This window comes from Carcharhinus amblyrhynchos, chromosome 9 (assembly GCF_965287045.1).
Source record: "Carcharhinus amblyrhynchos chromosome 9, sCarAmb.v2.hapA, whole genome shotgun sequence".
NCBI classification, from domain to species: Eukaryota; Metazoa; Chordata; class Chondrichthyes; order Carcharhiniformes; family Carcharhinidae; genus Carcharhinus; species Carcharhinus amblyrhynchos.
This window is the reverse complement of record NC_137332.1, coordinates 94960971-94970613: the sequence shown is the minus strand read 5'-3', so window position 1 is coordinate 94970613 and position 9643 is coordinate 94960971. Positions and strand designations below refer to the sequence as shown.

The 9643-nt window shown below is 38.3% G+C and overlaps 1 long non-coding RNA gene across 1 annotated transcript; it reads right to left on the bottom strand.

Annotated features, from left to right (window-relative positions):
• Window positions 1-7515: 7515 nt before the first annotated feature.
• On the bottom strand, window positions 7516-9642 carry LOC145348092 (uncharacterized). Its single transcript, XR_013887905.1, has 3 exons — window positions 9546-9642; window positions 8198-8304; window positions 7516-8105 (listed from the first exon to the last, which is right to left on the bottom strand). It is a non-coding gene; the product is annotated as an uncharacterized LOC145348092 (long non-coding RNA).
• Between the last annotated feature and the right edge of the window lies 1 nt (window position 9643).

The following is a 9643-nucleotide window of genomic DNA, read 5'->3' as shown; positions in this document are numbered from 1 at the left end:
GTGTCGATTATATTTACTGTAGTTTTGGAGATCAATACCATGGTGGCTTGTGTTATCTTTACTGTAGTTTAGCGTGTTATACTTACTTTGATTAGATACTGGATCCTCACTTTCGTGTGTTGCACTCACAGTAGAGACTGTATTATACTAGTGTGAATTATAATTATTGTAGATTAGTGACAGGATCCACACTGGTGTGTGTTATATTTACAGTAGATTAGTGACTGGATCCTCACTGCTAAGCATTTTATTTACAGTAATTTAGAGACTAGAGCTTCACTAGTGTCATATTTACTGTCATTTAGATACCAGTACCACAGTGGTTTGTGTTACATTTGCTGTAATTTAGAAGTTGGGTTCTTACCGGTTTGCATTGCATTTACTGTAATATAGAGACTGGATCCTCACCAGTTTGCATTATACTTACTGTAATTTAGACACCGGATCATCACCGGTTTGTGTTTTTTTACTATAATTTAGAGACTGGATCCTCACCAGTTTGCATTGTATTTACTGTAATTTAGAGACTGGATCCCCACCGGCTTGAGTTATAATTACCGTAATATAGAGACTGAACCCTCATTGGTATGTGTTATACTTATTGTCATTTAGATACCAGTACCACGGTGGTTTGTGTTACATTTACTGTAATATAGAGACTAGATCCTCACCATTTTGTATTATTTTTACTGTAATTTAGAGGCTGGATCCTCACCAGTTTGCGTTGTATTTACTGTAATTTAGAGACTGGATCCTCATCAGTTTGCCTTATAATTACTATAATTTAGAGACTGGATCCTCACAGTTTGTGTTATATTTGCTATAATTTAGAGACTGGATTCTTATCGGTTTGAATTATGTTTAGAGACTGGATCTTCACTGGTGCATTATATTTACTGCAAGTTTACAGATTTGATCCTCACTGATGTGTGTTATTTTACTGTAGTTTTTGGACACCAGTGGTTTGTGCTATATTTATTGTAGGTTTGCGACTTGATGTATTTTCTTTTTACTGTAATTTAGAGACTGGATCCTCACCGATTTGCATTCTTTTTACTGTTAATTTAGACTGGATCCTCACTGGTGCGTTATATTTTCTGTATTATAGACTGGATCCTCACTGGTGTTATAATTACAACAGATTGGTGACTGGATCCTCACAGTTTTATACACTGTAATTTAGTGAATAGATCCTCACTGGTGTGTATTCTATTTACTGTAATTTTGAGACAGGATCATCACTGGTGTATTACATTTCCTATCATTTAGACACCAGTATCACAGTGGTTTGTGTTATATTTACATTGGATTAATGACTAAATCCTCACTGTTCAACATTTTATTTACTGTAATTTACAGACTTGATGCTTACTTGTGTTTTATATTTACTGGTTTGTGTCATATTTTCTGTATCTTTGGAGACCAGTACCACAGGGCTATGTTTTAATACTACTGCAGTTTAAAAACTGGATCCTCGCTGGTGCCTGTTATATTTACAGCAATTTCGAGATCAGATTTATGGTGCTGTGCGTTATAGTTACTGTGGATTATGAACTGGGTAACTACTGGTGTGTGTTATACTTACTATAATTTAGAGGCTGGATTCTTACTGGTGTGTGTTATATTTTCTGTAGTTTTGGAGACCAATGGTTTGTGTTATATTTGCTGCAAACTAGATCCACACTAGTGTGTTTTATTTTTACTGTAATTTATAGTCTGGTGTGTGTTATATTTACTGTGAATTAGAGACTGGATCTTCACTGGTTTGTGTTATATCTACTGTAAATTAGAGACTGGATCTTCACTGGTGTGTGTTATATTTGTTGTGGTTTGGAGACCAGTAACACAGTGGTTTGTGTTACGTTTACTGCCCTTTAGAAATCAGATCCATAGTGCTGTGAGTAATATTTGCAGTATTTTAGAGTCTGGATCTTCACTGGTGTGTTATATTTGCTGTAATTTGGAGACCAGTACCACAGTGATTTGTGGTATATTTACTGTCGTTTAGAGGTCAGATCCATAATGCTGTGAGTAATATTTGCAGTATCTTAGAGTCTGGATCTTCGCTGGTGTGTGTTATATTTGCTGTAATTTGGAGACCAGTACCACAGTAGTTTGTGTTATATTTAAGAACATAAGAACATAAGAACATAAGAAATAGGAGCAGGAGTAGGCCATCCAGCCCTTCGAGCCTGCCCCGCCATTCAATAAGATCATGGCTGATCTGTCGCTGCTCAGTTCCACTTTCCCACCCTCTCCCCATAACCCTTAATCCCCTCTCCTATCAAAAACCCATCAACCCGCGTCTTAAAAATATTTAGCGAGGCAGCCTCCACCACTTCAACGGGCAGAGAATTCCAGAGATTCACCACCCTTTGAGTGAAGAAGTTCCTCCTCAACTCCGTTCTAAACCGCCCCCCTTTTATCTTGAGGCTGTGCCCCCTAGTCCTATTGTCTTTTTTGAGCGGGAAGAGTCTTTCCACCTCTATCCTATCCATCCCATTCATCATCTTATACGTCTCAATGAGATCTCCTCTCATTCTTCTAAACTCTAACGAGTACAAGCCCAGTTTATTCAGCCTCTCCTCATAGCTCAACCCCCTCAACTCCGGTATCAGCCTAGTAAACCTCCTCTGCACTCCCTCCAAGGCCAAAATATCTTTGTGCAGGTGCGGCGCCCAAAAATGCACACAGTACTCCAGTTGCGGCCTCACCAATGCCCTATACAGCTGCAGCAAGACCTCCCTACTTCTATATTCAATCCCCTTCGCTATGAAGGCCAGCATCCCATTCGCCTTCCTGACCACCTGCTGCACCTGCAAGCTGGGTTTTTGCGACTCATGCACAAGGACCCCGAGGTCCCTCTGCACCGTCGTCTGCTGCAGTTTTTCGCCTCGTAAGTAATAGTCCTTCCTACCATTTTTCCTACCATATTTACTGTCATTTAGAGATCACATCCATAGTGTTGTGAGTAATATTTACAGCATTTTAGAGACTGGATCCTTACAGGTGTGTTATAATTAGATTGGTGACTGGATCCTCACGGTTTTACTCACTGTAATTAAGTGAACAGATCCTCATTTGTGCATGTTATATTTATTAAAATTTTGAGACTGGATCATCATAGAGTGTGTTATATTTCCTGTCATTTAGAGACCAGTACCAAGGTGGTTGCTATTATGTTTACAGTAGATTAATGACTATATTCTCACTGTTCAATATTTATTTACTATAATTTTGAGACTGGATCCTCACTTGTGTTTCATATTTGCTATAATTTAGAGAGTGTGTGTTATATTTACTATCGTTTAGAGAGCTGCAGCACAATGGCTTGTGTTAAATTTACTGTAGATCAGTGACTGGAATCTCACGTGTGTTATATTTACTATAGATTATGGACTGGATCCTTACTGGTGTGTGTTATATTTACTGTAGCTTTGGGGACCAGTACCACAGTGGTTTGCGTTATCTTTGCTGTAGTTTAGCGATCAGATCCATAGTAGTACTATATTTATTGTAGATTATGGACTGGGTCCTTACTGGTGTGTTATATATACTGTAATTTTGAGACTGGATCCTTACTAGTGTGCGTCATATTGTGTGTTATATTTTCTGTAGTTTTGGACACCACTGGTGTGCGTTATATTTATATATATTTGGTGTTACAGGTTTGAGACTAAATCCTCACCGGTGCATGTTGTATTACTGTAATTTAGAGTCTGGATCGTCACTGGTGTGTGTTATATTTACTGTAGTTTTGGTGACCAGCACCACAATGGTTGTGTTGTCTTTACTGTAGTTTAACGATCAGATCCACAGTTGTGCGTGTTATATTTAGTATAGATTAGATACTGGATTCTCACTCGCGTGTGTTACAATCACAGTAATTTAGAGACTGTATCCTTACTGGTACAAATTATATTTATTGTAGATTAGTGGCAGGATCCACACTGGTACGTGTTATATTTATAGCAGATTGGTGACTGGATCCCCACTGCTGAGCATTTTATTTACAGTTATTTAGAGACTAGAGCCTCACTAGTGTGCGTCATAGTTTCTGTAATTTAGGGATTGAACCCTCACTGATATGTTATAGTAACTGTGATTTAGAGACTGGATCCTCACTGGTGTGTGTTATATTTACTGTCATTTAGATACCAGTACCACAGTGGTTTGAGTTACATTTACTGTAATTTAGAAGCTGGATCTTCACCGGTTTGCATTGCATTTACTGTAATATGGAGACTGGATCCTTACCATTTTGTATTACTTTTACTGTAATTTAGAGACTGTATCTTCACCAGTTTGCGTTATATTTACTGTAATTTAGAGACAGGATCCTCACCAGTTTGAGTTATATTTACTGTAATTTAGAGACTGGATCATCACTGGTGTGTGTTATATTTACTGTCGTTTAGAGACCAGTACCACAATGTTTTCTGTTACACTTCCTGTAGATTAGTGACTAGGTCCTCACTGGTGTGCGTTATATTTACTGCAATTTAGAGACTGAATCATCAGTGGTGTGTATTATACTTACAATAATTTAGAGACATGATCCTCACTGGTATGTGTTATATTTTTTGTAATTTAGAGACAGGATCCTCACTTGCATGTGTTATATTTACTGTTGTTTAGAGAGCTGTACCACAGTGGTTTGCATCAAATTTACTGTAGATTAGTGGCTGGAATCTCACTTGTGTGTGTTATATTTACAGCAATTTTGAGATATCATCTCAATGGTATGTGTTATATTTATAGTAATTTGGAGACTGGATCCTTTCTGGTGTGTGTTTAGAGACTGGGTCATTACTGCCCTGTACTTTGTTTTACTATAATTTATACAGAGGATCCTAACTGGAATTACTTACTGTAATATAGTGACTCCATCCTCACTGGTGCATGTGATTATTATATTAAATCTAGTTTAGAGACTGTATCCTCAACTGGTTTGTCAGATGTTCACTTCAGGTTTGAAATTGGAACCTCAGTGTTATATTTCCTGAACTTTAGAGAGTGGATCCTCACTAATATGTTATATTTACTGTAGTTGATGCCACGTCCGTCAATGTTGTGCTTTATTTATTATGAATTTGGACTGGATCCTCACTGGTTTACTTAATATTTACCGAGATTTAGAGGCCAAATTTTTAGTGGTGGGTGATATATTTCCTGTGGTTTACAGACTGGATAGAGTGTGTTATATAAACTCTAGGTTGTGAATTGGAATCTAATATAACACAAACTAGTGAGGATTCAGTTTCTAAGTTACAGTAAGTATAAAATAAACCAGTGAGGATTTGGCCTCTAAACTACACACACCAGTGAGGATCTAATCTCTAAGCAAGACATAATATAACACCACACCAGTGAGGATTCAGTCTCTAACCTATAATAAATATAACACAAACTAGTGAGGATCTTGTCTCTAACCACAGTAAATATAACATACACCAGTGAGGATCTAATCACTGAACTACCGTAACTATCATGCCACAGAGTGAGAATACAATGACTGAATTACATTAAATTATATAGAATCCCTACCATGGAGAAGGAGGCCATTGAGCCTCCACCGACTCTCCGACAGCATCATTCACTTCACGAAATTACAATAAATATAACCCACACCAGTGAGAATGCAGTCATTAAACTACAGTAAATACAACACATAACAGTGAGACTTCAGTCTCTAAATTATTGTAAAGATAACCCAAACCAGTGAGGATCCAGTCACTAAATTACAGCAACTATAATGCTCAACCGTGAGGATGCAACCGTGAGGATTTTGTGACTGGATCACACTCATTTGTATTATATTTACTGTAGATCTTCACTGATGCGTGTTATATTTACTGTAATCTAAAGACCGAATCATCATTGATGTGGTGTTATATTTAACTGCAGTTTCATTACTTGTTCCTCAAATTTGTGCTGTTATGAATTAGACTGGGTCCTCACTGGTTTACTTAATATTTATGGATATTTAGAGGCAGGATTCTCACTGTATCTTTGTGAATGGATCCTAATTGGTATACATTATATTTGCTGTAGTTTCATGACTAGATCATCTCTGTTGTGTGTTATATTTATTGTAGTTTCTGGATTGGATCATCTCATGTATGTGTTATACTTTATTTGTATTTTGTAGCTGGATCCTAACAGATATAACGTTTACTGTTTTTTAGAGGTTGGGTCCTCACTGATATGGATTAGATTTGATGTAATTTAATGACGGGATCATCATTCGTTCGTATTGTATTTACTATAGTTTCCAGACTGGAACCTCACCGATGTAATATTTACTGTTTTTTAAAGGCAGAATCCTTACTGGCTTGTGTTATATTTACTGTGATTTTGGGGCTGGACCATCATTGCTGTGTGTTATATTAATATAATTTAGACTGGATCCTCAGTGGTGTGGGTTATATTTACTGCAGTTTAGAGACTGGATGTTCACTGGTATAGGTTATATTTACTGTTGTCTCGAGACTAGACCTCACTGGTGTGGGTTATATTTAATGTAGTTTAGTGACTGGATCATCTTTGGTTTGTGTTATATTTCTTGTAATTTATAGATTGGTCCTCACTGTTTTTTGTGGCATGTGCTTTAGGTTAGAAATTGGATTCTGTCTGGTTTCTGTTATTTTTACTGCACCTAGACACTGGATCTTCACTGGTGTGTGTTATATTGCTGTTGCATAGAGATTGGATTCTCAAAGGTGGCTGTATATTGTTTGTAATTCAGTGATTGCATCCTCAATGCTGTGTGTTATATTTAATGTAGCTGAGACTGGATCCTCATTGATGTGTATTATATTTAATGTGCATTAGTGACTGGATCCTCACTGTTAAACATTTTACTTGCTGTAATTTAGTGACTAGATCCTCACTGGTGTGTGCTATATTTCTTGCAGCATAAATGGCTCGTGTTAGATTTATTGTAGTTCAGTGACTGGTTCCTTGCCAGTGAGTGTTATATTTACTATAATTGAGAGATCAGATCTTCGCTAATGTGTGTTTCATTTTGTGTAATTTACTGACAGGATCCTCACTGCTTTATGTCATATTTACAGTATTTTAGAGACTGAATCCTAACGAGTCATAAATTTACTGTTGTTTAGTGACTAGATCCTCACTGGTTTGTTTATTTACTTTAATTTTGTGTTTATTGAATTGATCCACTTACAGTGATTCATATATTTGAAACCAATCTTTATGCCTTATATTTATTTATATTTATTTTGTGTATTGACTATAGCCTCATGGGGGACTTTCTTTTGTGCTATTTGTTTTGGTCTGCTCCTCACTAGTGCCTGTGATCCAGCAGTTTATTGACTATATCTTCTTTGGTGCAGGTTATATTTGCTGTAGTTTAGTGACTGGACCTTCACTGTGTTACTTTGCTCCAATTGGGAAATTGTGTTTTCACTGGCATATGTCAAATTAAGCAAGTTCAGCCAATAGAACTTAAGTTGTTTATTTGTCAAATTTAACATAGTTTATTGTCTGGCTGCTCACTCATGCTTCATAATTGCTCTAATGACTAGGTGCTTATTTGTCTGCATTTGTGACCGAATCTTCAGTGGTATGCTAGCTTTACTGTAATTTATTGGCTAGATAGGGACGGCATGGTGGTGCAGTGGTTAGCTGTCTCACAGCACCAGGGACCCAGGTTCAAATTCGGCCTTGGGTGACTGTCTGTGTGGAGTTTGCATGTTTTCCCAGTGCCTACATAGGTTTCCTCTGGCTGCTCCAGACCAAAGCTGTGCAGGTTAGGTTAACTAGCCACGCTAAATTTTCCCTTTATGTCCAAAGATATATAGATCAGCTTGAGGTTTTTTTTATTATTGCCATAACTAGGCTTACATTAACACTGCAATGAAGTCACTGCAGTGAAAAGGTTGGGGGATTATAGGCTAAATACATGGGGTTATGGGGATAGGGCCTGGTTAACATGCTCTGAGAGTCAGTGCAGACTCAATGGGCTGAATGGCCACCTTACACAGCTTCTTTGAGATACTCACTGGCATGTGTTACATTGACAGTAATTTACTGAGTAGCTCCTTAACGTCTTGAGAATATGTTCACTGCAACTCTGGGACCTATTATGAGTAAAATGGAGATTAGGGAATGAATTATTGTCAGCATCTTTATGAAGATCTGTTTTGGTTTTTTTTGTTGATTATGGTCTTGCCTTATCCTTTGTTGGGAAGTGTCTGTCTACACTTCCTGCTGCTTTGGAAAAGCTGCCAGCATAACCAGGTCCCCATGCACTCTGGACATATTCTCTTCAATCTTCTTCTGTCAGGAAAAAGGTACAGAAGTCTGAGGTTACATACCAACCAACTCAAGAACAGCTTCTTCACTACTGCCAACAGACTTTTGAATGGACATACCTTAAATTAAATTGATCTTTCTCTACACCCTAGCTATGACTGTAAAACTACCTCGCCTTTCCTTCTCTATGAATAGTATGCTTTGTTTGCATGGCACCCAAGGAACAATACTTTTCACTGTATACCCATACATGCGACAATAATAAATCAGATGTGTTTTCTTCTGTTTAAAACTTGTGTGTTCAAGGAGCTAACAAATTTGCGTAATCAGAGCATAAGCATCCACTGCTTGACCAGCATGTATCTCCAACATGTTGAGAAAAAATGCTGGATTGATTTGGGAGTCAAGGGTGATGGGGTACAGGCAGGAAAGTGGAGGCCAAATAGTCTGTTCTTGCTCCTATCATTGTGATCTAGGATATCTGCTTTAGACCATCATTCATTTCAAAACCACTGCTGGACAATGAACAATAGCAATCTTAATTGGCCAAGTTTACAAGTGTTGTAACATGAGTCACCAAATGTTGGATGTACCCCCGTACTAACTTGGGAGATCAATGGTGGGATGTTTGAAAGAATTGGACCAAGTTCAGAACCCACTTGAGTTGTAGATTATGAAGCTATAGAACCATGTTGTTCTGCATTGCTTTTGCTCATGAAATTGTGGATTGCTTTTAATTTTGTTTGTTTTCTTGGCACTGGCTAATCCAATCCTAGATTTTATGCTCATGTTTTAGTTAGAATGCAGCATTTCCTTAGCACATCTTGGATGTTAAATACACCACCCAGTCTGTTGAATTGCTAAACCTTTGTTGCCTTTTGTTAGGCATTTTTGGACAACAGCTCTAGTGATGTGAGAGGGGTGCCTTATCTGCTGTGTGCATTCTTAGGGAAAAAAATACATATAACTGCAATAAATCTGGTCTGTGCCTTGTTACCGATTTTACAGGGTGGGGGATGGAAGTGAATCCCAGCCCTAAGCTTTGCTTTGCAGAGACAAAGGTGGAACGAAGAGTAAGGGCTGGGGAAAGAGAGGAAATGCGCATGCGCATTGGCAGCCCGCTTCCCATCCCCCTCTCTCTGCACATGCGCAGTTTCTCCTTCAGCGGGACCACGCCGACATTAACCCGAAGCCGCCATCACAGTCAAGACACCCGAGAGGGTTAAAGAACGTGCAAAGGGCGCTGCTGCAGACTTGATACTCACGGAAGTCGATGCATCGCGGCGCCAATGCTGCATTTCGCGGACAGCAGGCTGAAAAGCGGCAGCCGAGGAGGAAGAAAAAGAGTTTTAAAGCCGGCGGC